At 45.1% G+C, this 13,495-nt stretch overlaps 1 long non-coding RNA gene across 10 annotated transcripts in view; it reads right to left on the bottom strand.

Annotated features, from left to right (window-relative positions):
- Window positions 1–592: 592 nt before the first annotated feature.
- Window positions 593–13,495, bottom strand: part of LOC135598998 (uncharacterized) — a 33,993-nt gene continuing 21,090 nt past the window's right edge. For 2 of the 10 annotated variants that reach the window (XR_010481767.1, XR_010481769.1), the window contains exons 2-5: window positions 3,513–3,616; window positions 3,015–3,182; window positions 1,800–2,934; window positions 595–1,563 (exon numbers count right to left, since the gene is read on the bottom strand). This is a non-coding gene — a long non-coding RNA (uncharacterized LOC135598998). Of the gene's footprint in view, window positions 1,564–1,799; window positions 2,935–3,014; window positions 3,183–3,506; window positions 3,617–13,495 lie in introns of all 10 variants that reach the window. The other 8 variants (XR_010481771.1, XR_010481775.1, XR_010481774.1 and 5 more) reach the window with 7 other exon arrangements.

The raw sequence follows: 13,495 nt of genomic DNA, 5'->3' as shown, positions 1-13,495 counted from the left end.
AATATTTTTTTAATGATCATTATCAACCACTGCATGACCACCCTTTCGTCCCAAACAACTCGTCGTTGCTGCTTGTAAAACCGCCCTCGCAAGCGAGATATGCAACAACTAAGTCGATAAGATCATCAGAAGCGATAACAACAATGGATCTGACAAAAGAAAAGATAAAACAATCTTTTTCACACAGTTAAAAATGATATTTTAAAAATTTTCAAATTAGTAAAATAACATAAATTGTTTTAAAAAATAAACTATTTTATTTTTTTATCAAATCTCATCATCATTTATCTTATATATATATATATATATATATATATATATATATATATATATATATGCCAAATGATGATGAGTCTAAATTAGATTGATATATTTAATATATAATAGAATTATTCTTTTAGTCCATCTTTTTATTTGAATATCTCCTATTCATATGCAACTGATCTTTATACCTTCACTAATCAATCTTTTCTTGTTTATTTATTTTGATTTGTTCGGATCAAATTTTCCACGATACTAATAATATCAAATAACGATGAGTTTAAACCAAACTAATTAGAGTTTATAAAATTTCAATCAGACTCAAAAGAATTTTAGTAGTTTAAGTTTGTAAGTTAGGGACCAAGTTCAATATATGCAACTCGATTCTTTCAATTCTAGGCCTGAATTGCAAATAGTAACTCAAGGAAGATCTTAGAATGTTTTTAAAAGACACCTTCGGTCCTGATCAGATTACGGCCACAGTCCTCATTCCTGGACACAACTCAAACAGACACCTGTGACTCCTCCTGTCCGGGAATCAATGAATTCCATACCTTGCCACAGGACTCTTTTTCTCTCTCATTTACTGACGAATCCAGTCCATCAGTATATGACCATGGCTTTAAGCTGATCTTAAGCATTGGTTGAGATGCTTTAAAGCATTTGGCATGAGAAAAAAATTTCACAGAACTGTAATAGGACGGTACCTCTTCTCATCCTTGCTGTGGTCTTGCAATCCTGAAGTGATGGGTACGAACTCCATTTTGCTTGTGCCAAACCTTCACGAGGTCCTGCAGGTACAAGGGCCAGTCACAGTGGCATCTAGCGTATGCCACCCCAGCCTCAATGTCCAAGAACGCTCTGCGAAAAAGAAAACTTTCAGATTGCACAGTGCAACAGTACTGAGTTATCATGTACCACCATACTGCCTAACTTACAACCAACACGGTTCTCACTGGCTCTAATTTCCTGTGGGCTATCTATCTCCTCCCACCTCAGAACCAGTGCTTGGTGCAGCGGGGTATGGGATGAAGGGTACGTCGAGGTACGAAGATACCATACCACGACGCGCAGCATGGGGCACAGGAGGAACCGGAAAGGTCTGCACCACATGGCAGGCACCCGACCACAATGGCCAAAGCGTCGTCCTCGGGCATCCTCTCCATTGCTCGGCGTTCCAACAGACAAGCGATAGATGGCCGCAAGTAGCTGTCCTTTCTAAATTTCAAATTCCAACAACAGTTTCATTCTGTGATTACGGAGACTGGCATCATCCCATCGATAATGATATCAAGAAGCTGCCTGTACAGATCAAAAAAACAAACTCTTTATAGCCACAGTAAAAACATCGTTCATGAGTTTCCCTATTTCTTCTACAGTCTAAAAATAGTCTACAATCTTTAATAATGATAAGCACAAAACGCAAAAGTGCAGTAGACAGATTGTAAGAATTAAAAACTCAAAGAACAAGATAATTGAACAGCAATGCCAGCCAGATTGACAACCTGGTTTAGGCAAAAAAAAAAGAACAAATTTACCTATCATAGCCATCAGACCGAGGCCTATTGTCTGCTCTTTCTCTCGGCTTCTATCTGGAGAACAAGGTGATCTAGACTGTTCTCTTCTTTACCTAATTTCATAAGGTGACCTCGAAGGTATTCACAGCCATCACCACAATAACAACTTCTCGAAGATCAACGATAGCAACCGCATAATCATCACAGACCGCAAAACCTTCTAAAGTCATGACTAGGATTAATGCTGCATAGGATCAGGAGCAGATGGCCATAACCAGTAGAGAACAGTTAAATCAAATTTAGAAAAAAAAAAAACTAACTATCAAGTACTTATACACCGAGGTACTTTCTACATATAAATGTTTGTGAATGTCATCTCACCGACTGAAAAGAAACAGGAAATAGTGTCTCTTTAGATTTGCCTTTTCCCAAATCGAGCAACTCACCATACATGAAGAAGGAGAATGGTGGAGAATAGGTTGCTGAGGACCACAAAACAGAGAAGAACAGCAAGAATCACAGCCTAATAACCAAAGGGACAAAAAAACATCTACCGAAGAATATTAGACTTAGAGAACACAAATATTAAGGCATGGCAAGTAGCCTTCACCGATTACCACAACCGAGGTATTATTAAGTCCAATGGACTATGAACTGGCAGTGTTCGTTGGTTAGTTGTAAAAGTTGAAGGTGATACTGTTATTTAGTTTAATTTTTGCTATGTTAAACTGATCTGATGCCTCGAAAAATTGAGGCTGGTCATTATTAAGTAAATGTCCAAGTTGAGTTGAGACATTGATGAACTCATCTTTTTCACTGTTAACAGTTATGACTGTGAAGCAGTCATACCTTTTTCACTGTCATTTGTGGCCTTTCACAATCGAGTGATTGAAATAATTTGATAAAACAGTCTATATCTTCATCGGTATTCATGGTCACATGCAGAACTACAAGAGGCACATGTACGAAGTTCAACAACTAGATGACAACGAGCAACCTAACAAATTGAGCTGTGAAGACCACTTTACAGAAAATTATAAAGTAAAAAAGCTTAAACCAACCTTCCCCTTGGACAAGTGACTTTCTAGGTCCCTTTCTCTGACCGCAGATAAAAAGTCAGATATATGGAGTACTTTCAGCATTCTCTTCTTCATTCCTGCCATCACATAATTGAGATAATAAGGATAAAGGTTAATATATCAAGCATCATAGTCAAACAGATAGCCAAGAATATACCATTGCTTCCAACGGAAACCTATATCCCAGTCTTAGATTGCATTAATTCAGAGTCAAAAAGAAGTAAAATTATCTGAATCTGGTATCTGACCAAGTTAAGTTACACCTTCTAGACTCTCAAGTGTTTCGCAGTTAAACCAATAACCAACCCGTTGAACCTTCTTAATCCTGAGCCAAATGCAACCATAAAGAGCATTAGTAAGACAGGAAGAGAAACAGCAATTTACTTGGAAGAAAAGGAATTCAGTTTTTACCGGAATCTCCACCTTAATATATATGATCATAGTTGTCACATCCTGGATTCTTTTTTTCATAGGATTACATCTTTTCATATGTACAACAAGAGCCAAATAAATAAATATTAATTTATTAATATGCATAAATTATAAATATTTATTATAACTCATTTATTCATCAAAATATAAATCAAAAGTAGCCATAGGCTTTATTGAGAAATATAGTGATGTCAACTCAAAAATAAAATCCAACAACCTCTACCTAGTTGTCACGAACTTAGCTGGTTTTGTCTAAGTCGTGCGGCACCCTTGCGTATTCGTCCGCAAAAGTCAGCCTTCCCGAAACCTCCTATGGTCCCTTAGGACCTACAAAAGAGAAAACGAATTAGAGAAAGCGTTTCACTCATGATCCACAAGCAACTATTTTAGCAAACACTTTATAACCAATACAAATTACAAACATAGGCTTCACAAACTCTAAATGATCACACAACAAAGGGTCCAAGATGGGTTACTATTGATCGAAATCCCCACAAGTGCCCACATGACATAGTTTTGGTCGCCTCTGGGATTGTACCGTCTTCTCCATCATCTCTGCCGCCTACTCCTCTGAGGAGCCAAGGTATAACACCGCGTATTGTCTACTTCGTTCTTTGGTTGAGCACTCTTGCATCGACCTGAAATCCTCCACTTTCACTATCTTGATGAGAAGCTTGTTGACACTGTTCTTACGAAGTTTCCTGGCCTCTGCCCTTTAGCCTTATCTCGGTACTTGGAGTTTATCTCTGCATTCTCCACCTCCTCAGCCCTTTTCACGACCAAGCGCTCTCCCTTCATGAGAGCAAGGGATCGATGACTCCATGAAAGTCCCACGTCTGCGGTACCATGGCGTTGCCATGCCCATGGCCTTACTATCCGTCGCCTCACATCTGCATCCCTTTCTTTGCGATCGGTAGATCTGCCTCAGCGACACTATGGCACTCATTTGAGTCTACCTCCATTCTAACCGATACTTGGTTTTGGGTAGCTAGGTCCCTCTGGACTCGTCATTGCTTCCTCGCCCATTTCAACCACCTGCTTCACCTCTGTTTTCTTCGAGCAATTCCCCTTGATCGATGGAAAGACAGACTACAACTTTAATGTATGGCCTTCGCCATCATGTTGTAGGGCTTGCGTCGATTCTATTCTCCTTAGCTTCCTTGGTAGCAACGTCCACTTACTCGGCCTTGTCCTCTGACTTGCCAGGCTCCCTTAAACGAATATGAGCTTTGGAGCAGTCCAACTCTCCAGCCGCTTCGCTTACTCGGCCTTGTCCTCTGACTTGCCAGACTCCCTTAAGCGAATATGAGCTTTGGAGCAGTCTAACTCTCTAACCACTTCGATCATACCTTTGTATAATCAAGTCCCCCATGGGACTCAATGGTATTTGCACTCGGAATTCCCTCTTGGTGGTACACAACCCCCATATTGTCACGGCCTTAGCTGGAATTGCCCAAGGCGTGAGGCACCCTTGCGGCCAAGACGCGAACTTAGCTTGCGTTGCCTAAGTCGCGCTTCGCCCTTGCGATATTGCTCCACAAAGATCAGCCCACTTGTAACCTCTCGCAGGTCCCGAAGGACCTGTAAAAGAGAAAGTTGATTAGTTCGAAAGAACGAGCGACGGACAAGTCCCGACGTCTCGCGAAAAGAGGGGAAGCTTTACAAGCAATTCAGCGAGCACCTTGCGTGCACAAGAGAAAAGAGGGAGAGGGGGAAAACAAGGGCTTTAGAAGGTTGAACGAACAGCTGCAAGCCCACAAACAGTTGCTCACCGAGTCCCGGGTGCGACAACAAGTTCCCGTCAAGGCAACGTGCGAACTTGCGAATGAGTGTTCAACGCTTGGCACTATACCGAAGCCCCATCCAGCCCTGTGCCACTCGGGGGGTTCAAAGGGGCTGAGATGGCTGACGTTTTGGTGAGCGGAGGCAGATTCCAGAAATCAGCCCGCGGCACACGAAAACTGAGCTGTTTTGGGCTGTTTTGGGGTTGTTTTGCTCGGTTCGGTGAGCGGTCGCTTTGTAACGCTGCAGCTTGTTCGAACTTACATTTTTACAAGCAAAATGACTCAAAACTAAGGCAAAACAGGCTGCCAAGTAACTGTACATGTAGATGAGAGCGACGAACGGTTCGTTGAACGGAGTTGTTGCGCGTGCGCGACGACCGTTCGTGACATTCTCCCCCATCTAAACTATCGACGCCCTCGTCGACGCTTGTTGGTAGTTGTCGATGATCTTTTCTTCATGTCGTAGGGCGTCTTCAGGCTCCCAACTGGCTTCAGTTCGGGGAAGCTTTCGCCACTTCACCAAGTACTCTGTCTGCTCAGCTCCGTTGGGTAGCTTTATCTTGCGGTCCGCCAGAATGGTTTCAACTCGCTTCTCGTAGGAGGCTGTGATGGGAGGTAGCTGAGTTGGAACACTTCGGGAAGCATCTTGCGGATCCGAGTGGTAGGCTTTTAGGTTGCTGGCGTGAAGAACGTTGTGAATTTTGAACCACGCCGGCAGCTGCAACTTGTAAGAGATGTTGCCTACCCTGCTGATAATTGGGAAGGCCATTCATACTTGCGCACCAATCCTTTGAGGACTTTGTTCCTAAAGAATTGGAGTGATGCTGGTTGGAGCTTTACCAACACCAAATCGCCAACTTTGAACTCTTGCAGTCGCCTTGCCAAGTCTGCCCACTTCTTCATCCTTTTTGCCGCCTTCTCCAAGTAAGCCCGCGCAATATCTGCATTTCGATGCCACTCCTTTGCGAAATGGTAGGCTGACGGACTACTCCCAGTATACCCAATGGCCATGGTGTGCGGAGTCGATAGTTGTTGTCCGGTAATGATCTCGAAGGGGCTCTTGTTGGATGCAGAGCTCCGCTGCAAGTTGTAGGAGAATTGGGCAATGTCCAACAGCTTCACCCAATCTCGTTGGTTGGCACTCATGTAGTGCCGAAGATATTGCTCCAGGAGCGAGTTTATCCTTTCAGTCTGGCCATCCGTCTGAGGGTGGAAGCTTGTAGAGAAGTATAACTTTGACCCCAACAATTTGAATAGCTCGGTCCAGAATCGTCCCAGGAACCGAGCGTCTCGATCACTAATGATATTGTGCGGGACTCCCCAATACTTCACCACATCCTTCATCATCAGCTTGGCCGCCTCCTCTGCTAAACAGTGTAGGGGAGCAGCAACGAAAGTTGCATACTTTAAAAACTGATCAACCACCACGAGTATTGATCCGAGTCTCCCTATAAGTGGCAAGCTTGATATGAAGTCCAAGGAAATGCTCTCCCACGGCCTTTCTGGTACGGGCAACGACTCCAAAAGTCCATCGGCTTCCGCTGCTCCACCTTGTCTTGTTGGCAAGTAAGGCATGTTCGAACATATTCCTCCACATCAGTCCCCATCTTCGGCCAGTAGAAGGCCCTCTCCACGAGAGCCAACGTTCTGTGAATGCTTGGGTGTCCAGCCCAAAGGGAATCGTGACACTCTTTTAAGAGTTCACGCCTTAAATTGTCTACTCGGGGAACATAAACCCTATTCCCTTTTGTGTAAACGAGTCCCTCCTGGACCCAAAATCGTCGTGCCTTGCCTTCTTTGATGAGCTGCATCAGGATAACTGCCTGGAGGTCACTATACAGTCCATCCCTGATCCTGGAAAGGAAGTTGGAGTGCAACTGACTTGCTTGGCCTCCGCCCTCCAATTGTGCGGCATTCACACGCTCCACTTTCCGACTCAATGCATCGGCCACGACATTTGCCTTCCCAGGCTTATACTCTATTGCCATATCAAATTCAGCAAGGAAGTCCTGCCAACGCGCTTGCTTTGGGGAGAGCTTCTTCTGAGTTTGGAAATAGCTCAGAGCGATGTTGTCCGTCCTCAGCAGAAATCGCGATCTGAGGAGATAGTGTCGCCAAACTCGTAGACAGTGGATCACCGCTGTCATCTCCTTCTCATGCACTGGATACCGCCGCTCGGTCTCGTTGAGTTTGCGGCTCTCGTGGGCCACCGGATGACCCTCCTGCATGAGTACTCCCCCAATAGCGAAGTCCGAAGCATCTGTATGGACTTCAAAAGGCTCCTGATAGTCTGGTAATTTGAGCACTGGTTCTTCCATAACAGCAGCCTTCAGATCTTGGAATGCTATTTCATATTTGTCAGACCACTTCCAAGGCTGCTCCTTCAACAACTCCGTCAGTGGGGTTGCACGCTTCGAATATCCCGCTATGAAGCGTCGATAATAGTTGACGAAACCAAAGAAGGATCTCAACTCTGGCACCTTCTTTGGAGTTCGTCATTCCGCAACCGCTTGCACCTTCGACTTATCCATCCGAATGGAGCCATCACCGATTCGATGTCCCAAGAATAAGATCTCAGTTTGAGCAAAGTAACATTTCTCCCTTTTCACGAACAAAGTGTTCTCCCTGAGAACCTTGAAAATTATCCGAAGGTGTTTGACGTGCTCCTCGAGCGTTTGACTGTAGACGACCATATCGTCCAAGTAGACGACCACGAACTTATCCAAATACTCCTTGAATAGCTGGTTCATGAGAGTGCAGAGCGTGGCCGGAGCGTTGATTAAGCCGAAAGGCATCACCAAGAACTCAAACGCTCCATACCTGGTCACACATGTAGTCTTCGCTTCGTCGCCTTCAGCAATGCGCACCTACCAATACCCCGACCGAAGGTCGAGTTTTGAGAAATACTTGGCTTTGCCCAATTGGTCGAACAAGTCCGCAATGAGCGGGATGGGATACTTGTTCTTCACTGTCACTTTGTTGAGGGCTCGGTAGTCGACGCATAATCGAAGGCTCCCATCTTGTTTCTTCTAGAAGAGAACTGGAGCTCCAAAAGGTGCTTTAGAGCTGCGGATGAGACCACCACTTAGCAGTTCACCTAACTGCTTCCTGAGTTCTGCAAACTCTGGCGGGGGCATGCGGTAGGGTGGTCTCGCTGGAGGCTTCACTCCTGGCTCCAACTAGATGTTGTGATCCACGCCCCTGCGTGGTGGAAGAGTCTTCGGCAACTCGGGTGGCATAACGTCATTGAACTCTTTCAGGACGTTCGCCACCACAATAGGTTCTTGAATGGTCTTCTCGTCAAGTGGCTCTAGCTTCATCGCAGCCACGAAGGTTAATTCACCTTCTCGCACCCCTTTCTTTAGTTGCAACGCCGATATATGTTGCGGTTCCTTGGTTCCTCTCCGAGAGACAGGAACCACGCAGGGATCGTCGCCTCCCATCACACATAGGGAGTTCAAGAACGGCATTGGCACCAACTTCGCCGCGTGCATAAACTCCATTCCAAGAATCACTTGGAAGTCATCCAATGGCACTGCCATCATGTTGGTGTTCCCGCTCCATGTCCCGATTTTGATGGGGACTCCCTTCGCCAACCCGGAGATTCGCCTGGCCTCCGAGTTCACCGCCTTCATTCGACTTAGGCTCTTCTCCAAGATCAACCCAAGTCGCTTTGCTTCTCGATCGGCTATAAAGTTGTGGGTAGCGCCCGTGTCCACCATTGCACGAGTTGTTTGACAATTGAGCTTGATGTCAACATACATTAGCTCGCCACTTCCTGCTTTTTGTTGCCTTGTCTTCGGGTTCTCCCCCACTTGACCCCGCATGGCGTTCAACAAACGCATGGCTCCTATCCGGGGTCCTTGCGACTCCTCATCGTTGCTGCTGGCTTCAGAACTACTCGAACTAAGGGCGACAGCCTTGCCCTTGTCCGATTTGGGAGGGTGGATGGAAGCTGTTAGCGCATTGAGTGCCTGTTTTTGTGGGCCTCCACATAAGAAGCATCCACCAAGTTTCGGGGCCTTGCTTTTCGGTCTTGGCCCTTTGTGGGAACTCTTCTTCTTTTGTTCGCCCCCGAGCTCCTTCCCTCGAGAATGGTTTGGAGGGTGATTGCCTGAAGATTGTTTCCTTCTCCCTGGGTTTTCGGAGGAAACAAAGTCGGTGAGCCTTTCTGCAGCAGCAATTGCCCCGACCACATCGGTGACATTCCTTCGATTTAGTTCCTGTTGAGCCCATGGCTTCAAACCATCGAGGAAGCTGAACAACTTGTCCTTCTCGGACATGTCCTGTATGTCCAGCATTAGTGCAGAAAATTGTTTCACATAGTCTCGAATGGTGGAACTCTGCGGAGTTGTCTCAACTTCCTTCTTGCGACGAACTCTGTGTTCTCAGGTAGGAACTAAGTTCTCAACTCCCGCTTCAAGTCTTCCCATGTGTCAACCCAACACCGACCTTGTTGGATCTCCTCCCAACGGGTTCACCACCAAAGTTTCGCATCTCCGTTCAGATACATTGTTGCTATAGAAACTTTGGTATCTTCAGAATCGGGCCTCGTAGCTCGAAAGTATTGTTCCATGTCGAACAGAAAATTCTCGAGCTCTTTGGCATCTCTGGCCCCTCCATAACCATGAGGCTCGGGTGCCCTCAAGTTTTGTGGTGGTGCAACGCGGGTGTTGCTTCCTCCCGCATTTAGTGCTCTTGTGAGCATGGCCACCTTTGAAATGAGTTCCGCCACAACATCCTGTAAATGTTGCACGGAGTCTTTGGTGTCATCAGACAGTCGGTCGACTAGGGCCTCGACCTTGTCGATCTTGGACTCCGCTTCCTCTTGCGAGCTCTCTACCCCAACAAGCCTTTTTTGGCCATGGTAGAGTTCCTCCACGCTCGCTTCAAGAACATCCAGGCGGGTTTCTGCCGTTGTGAGTCTCTCCTTGTGACTCTTTTTCCTAGTTGGCGCTCCAGATTGCGCCTCCTCCGCTCGTGGAGAGTAGCTAACTTCTCGCTCATCATGTTCGCTGCCGTGCTCCTCTTGAGCGATTCCAACAGCATGAGAGCGAGTGTGCACATGCAGCCCACCTGCAGCTGCTTGGGGCAAGGGTCCGGCTTGCCCCGTCTTGCTGGATTCGCCACGATGCTTTGCCATAGCGAAGTTGCAAAGTTCCTTCGCTGCTTGCTCGAAGTGCTTGCCCGCTCTGATACCACAATGTCACGGCCTTAGCTGGAATTGCTTAAGGCGTGAGGCACCCTTGCGGCCAAGACGTGAACTTAGCTTGCGTTGCCTAAGTCGCGCTTCGCCCTTGCGATATTGCTCTGCAAAGATCAGCTCACTTGTAACCTCTCGTAGGTCCCGAAGGACCTGTAAAAGAGTAAGTTGATTAGTTCGAAAGAACAAGCGACGGACAAGTCCCGACATCTCGCGAAAAGAGGGGAAGCTTTACAAGCAATTCAGCGAGCACCTTGCGTGCACAAGAGAAAAGAGGGAGAGGGGGAAAACAAGGGCTTTAGAAGGTTGAACGAACAGCTGCAAGCCCACAAACAGCTGCTCACCGAGTCCCGGGCGTGACAATAAGTTCCCGTCAAGGCAACGTGCAAACTTGCGAATGAGTGTTCAACACCCGGTACTATACCGAAGCCCCATCCAGCCCTGTGCCACCCGGGAGGTTCAAAGGGGCTGAGATGGCTGACGTTTTGGTGAGCGGAGGCAAATTCCAGAAATCAGCCCGCGGCACACGAAAACAAAGCTATTTTGGGGCTGTTTTGCTCGGTTCGGTGAGTGGTCGCTTTGTAACGCTGCAGCTTGTTCGAACTTACATTTTTACAAGCAAAATGACTCAAAATCAAGGCAAAACAGGCTGCCAAATATTTGTACATGTAGATGAGAGCAAGGTTTAAAATTTCGTACTGTACCGGAGTTTCGACGATCTCTCGGTACGGTACGGAACGGTATACCGCTCGGTATACCGAGCGGTATACCGAGCGATATATGTATATATATATATTATATTTATTTTTTTTATTTTTTTATTGGCCGACGTCGCATCGCCTCGGCGACGTCGCCTTTTCCTTCCCCACACGGGGCGACGTCGCCGAGGCGACGTTTATTTAAATTATATATATATATATATATATATATATATATATATATAGCGACGTCACCGAAAAAGGCGACGTCGTGTCGCCTCGGCGACGTCGCCGAGAAAGGCGCTGCGTCGCTGAGAAAGGCGACGTCGTGTCGCCTCGGTGACATCGCCGAGGCGACGCGACGTCGCCTCGATTTTATTTAAATTATTAATATATATATATATATATATATATATATTTGTTAGGATCGGAGCGGCACTAAGAGGGGGGGGTGAATTAGTGCAGCGGATTAAAACTTTGATTTTAATCAAAATCTTTCGTACGTTAAGAACGAAACTTGAGAAATTTAACTTGAAGGTGTATTCTTAAAGTTACGCAGCAAGAGTAATGAGGAACTAAAGCAGTAAGAAGATTTGCAGTAATGTAAATGACAATAATAAAAAGCAAACCAGAGATTACGCCGATTTTTAGAGTGGTTCGGTCAAATGACCTACTCCACTTGTGAGGCCCCTCTTCGATGAGGCTCCCACCTTCCACTAGCAAGTCTCTTGAAATGGAAGGGTAAACACCCCTCTTACAACCTTTTACAAGCAGCTCAACCTCTTACAAATTTTCAATAAGAAAGGAGGAGGAGAACTCTCTAGCAAATTGAAAACAAGACTTGCTAAGACTTTCTAAGACTTTTCTCTCAATCAAAATGCTTCTCAAAAGTTGTTCTCTCAGCTGAGATTAGAGGGGTATTTATAGGCCTCAAGAGGATTCAAATTTTGGGCTCCAAAATTTGAATTTTCTTAGGGTTTCCGGTGCTGGAGGTGCCACCGCCCAACCAGGCGGTGCCACCGCCCAGCGCTCGGGTGCTGGACGGTGCAACCGCCCAGCCAAGGAGGTGTCACCGCCCAGCTCTCGGGTGCTGGGCGGTTCCACCGCCCAGCTAGGCGGTGCCACCGCCTACAGTGTTTTCAGCCCGACTACAGTGTTTTCAGCCACTAGTTGGGCTTCAATCTTGGCTCTCTAGTTCGCTGGTTTAGCTTAATTTTTAGCCTAAACCAACTCTGACTTTGGGCCCAGTTGGCCCCTAACTAGGATATAGGATTATCTCTTAATCCAAATCCTAATTACAAGTGAACTACATAACAAAAACACATCCTAAGCAAGCTTTCAACCGCGAACGTCGAGTCTTGTTTCGGCGAGCTTTCCGACGAACTTCTTCCGACGGACTCCCATCAAGCTCCCGATCTTGTGATGACTTTAACGAGTAGCCGAGCCTTCTCGGTGATCTCCGTGAACCTCCGACGATCTCTTCGGCGAACTTCCGATAGGTTCCCGATTTCTTCTCGGTTGGTTCCGGCAGCATCTCCGACGATTCTTCGGACTCTTAAACATCCATCGATCTTGACTCCGGTATTCTTGCTTTGTGTTTTCTGGTTATCGTAGTTAATCCTGCACACTTAACTCAATAATATGGATTAGATCAATTAACCCATCAATTGATTTCATCATCAAAATCCGAGATTCAACAATCTCCCCCTTTTTGATGATGACAATCAATTGATGACGGAGTTAAACATAACTCCCCCTATCTATATGCCATATTATGAGAAGATGAAAACACTTGAATTTCATCCATTGAATTCAAGCATAAACCGATAAGTTCTAACCGTAGAGCTTATCGTTATTCTAATTAAGCAATAGTAAATGCGAAACTTCGATGAAAATCATAAGTCAAATGATATGGGACAATTTTTACTACGATAGGAGATAAAGATTTTCAACATGAATTTCATGATATCGATGTAAGGCATGCTTTCAATATGATCAATCAATCTTGTGATATTCTCAAGGATTTTGCAAGGCATATTTTGTCATGCTATTAAGAATGATATAAGTCATCACTTTTCTCCCCCTTTGTCATCAACAAAAAGGAAAATGAGACTTGAAGCACATATTTTGTCATACAACGATTTTATCATTGAAAATTAAGTATGCAAAAATATTTACGCAGAGTTCATTTTAGAGGAAAATTCAGCATGTATTCATATTATCTAATCTCTTCTTTCTATGAATAATAGAAATTGTAGATGTATAAGAGAGAGATTGGGATAAAAAAATTCAAGTAGTAATTTCACGAAGTCAAGATCATAATTCGAATACAAACTCATTCAAATCGTCAAATTCATGAAAATCTCAACATTACTTTTTAATCATCACATAAGGCATTTAAAGAATTTTTGAAACATAGGAGAATGATGAATTTAAGCATACAATGTTTCAATCAAATTCAAGTCATGAATGCCAATACTTTCATATTTGTAAGTATCAATTCATGAATGCCAAAAGATAT

The sequence above is a fragment of the Musa acuminata genome, chromosome BXJ2-1 (assembly GCF_036884655.1).
Source record: "Musa acuminata AAA Group cultivar baxijiao chromosome BXJ2-1, Cavendish_Baxijiao_AAA, whole genome shotgun sequence".
Classification (NCBI taxonomy): domain Eukaryota; kingdom Viridiplantae; phylum Streptophyta; class Magnoliopsida; order Zingiberales; family Musaceae; genus Musa; species Musa acuminata.
This window is presented reverse-complemented; position numbering and strand designations above follow the sequence as displayed.